This window comes from Aplysia californica, unplaced genomic scaffold, assembly GCF_000002075.1.
Source record: "Aplysia californica isolate F4 #8 unplaced genomic scaffold, AplCal3.0 scaffold00001, whole genome shotgun sequence".
NCBI lineage: Eukaryota > Metazoa > Mollusca > Gastropoda > Aplysiida > Aplysiidae > Aplysia > Aplysia californica.
This window is the reverse complement of record NW_004797271.1, coordinates 2,117,332-2,119,277: the sequence shown is the minus strand read 5'-3', so window position 1 is coordinate 2,119,277 and position 1,946 is coordinate 2,117,332.

The following is a 1,946-nucleotide window of genomic DNA, read 5'->3' as shown; positions in this document are numbered from 1 at the left end:
GAGCCCAGAGGAGGGGGCAAAGGAGGTGAGGTGGTGGGGGCAGAAAGTGGAAATGAAAGCAGACAACAGAACATTGCTAGAGAGCAGGAAAAGAGGTGAAAGGAGACAATTTTAGAGAAGAAAATGTTTCGGTCGCTACCCGGATTCGAACCCGGGACCTTTGAATGAGAGGCCAACACCTTAACCTCTAGGCCTCGAGAGCCTCTATTATATATAATAATATGTAATGAGCAAGATAGCTGTAAGAACGACGGCATTTTTTCTTGTTGCTGTCACTTTAATTATCTTATTTCGCTTTGTTATTTTCCATCATTTCTTTTTTTAACCTTTCTACTCGTCCATATTATTATGCTGTTTACATTTCAAAGCTGTTGTTGTTGTTATTGTTGTTGTTGTTGTTGTTGTTGTTGTTGTTGTTGTTGTTGTTGTTGTTGTTGTTGTTTCATTCAGGTACTATATTTCGTTTGTATAGATGTTGCATATTTCTCCTTATATGTAGGGAGGAGAATGAGATGGTGGCAGGGGTAGGGGTGTTGTTGTAATAGGACATGTATGTGTAAAAGGGATTAACTGTTACAGCATGTATGAAGCTATGGACTGGACAGACAGACAAACAGACAGGCAGACAGACAGACAGTCAGACAGACAGACAGACAGACAGACAGACAGACAGACAGACAGACAGACAGACAGACAGACAGACAGACAGACTGTCAGGGAAGGAAACTATTGCTGGGCAATGGCTATTAGTGGGTCTAAAGAAACATTCATGTTGTCACCTCTGCCTTCTCTTGCTTAAAAAATGGAGAAAAGACCCAATTTCTTTTGTCCTGGAAAAAGATTATAAATAGATGTAAGTACCATGGTCATGGTTTTACAACAACTCCTGTGGCATTATGGTTATAGGTTCTCCACCTTGGGGGCAGAAAGGTCGTGAGTTCGATCCCTTGTAGGGAAGACATGTTATCGAGTCCCTGCGTCTTTCTGCAAGAACATTGTATCGTACTTGCACAGGCCAGGTAGAAGCAGAGAGCCTCATAGATGGTCAAAGCTGAATCAATAGATGTTTTTTTTAGTTTAGTTCAGTTAGTTTTAGTAGAACAGAGCAGCACATCGACACTATAATAGCTATACAGTGCAGGGAAGAAGCAAGACAGAGACACAGGTAGAAAAAACAGAGGGGGAGAAAAAATGTAGGACCTACTAATGTCGTCCTCCAATCACCCGCCTTTGAGTTTTCTCGAGGTTGAGTCCGAGTAAAGAGAAGAACATTTACACAGTAACGATCATTTAGTGCAGTGCAAGGAAAAATCAAGGCATATCGACAAACAAACAAACAAACAATGTAAAAAAAAAACAGAGGGAAAGAAAAGAAGTAGGACCTAACAATGGCGTCCCTCAACTACCCGCACTGATGTGTACCGTGACCCACAAGCAGACGTCATGCCATATTATGACAGTTGCGAAATGTGCGTCTTCCTCGGACCATTTCCCTCTTTATGTAACACTGTTCGTGTCGGACGACTCAGTGGCTCAATCAGCCGTGACCGGTTGTATAACAGACTACTACATGTACGTATGTTCTACAGTAGGCTTAGTACTTAGTACTACAAGGCAATCCGGTCACTATTTTTCAGCAGCGGCAACTCGTCTTAACCACAATCGTTGCCTCCTCTGTGCTGGATTACCACTTGAACCCAAAGAGAATTATACCTCTTTGCTTGAACCCTACTATAAATCTGACATTCTGAGCACGAAGTAGTACCGAGACAAAACAAATCAAGACGGCAATCAGCACCGCTAGGATGTCGGTTTCGTTTTGGCTTCCACGTGAGGTTTTCAGTTGTTGCGAATTCTTTTATTTTCTCTAAACCTGTCGCATTATGATGCTAGAAAGATTCAAAAGTATATAGAAAGGAACCGAAAGACCACTATTGTTTCACCCC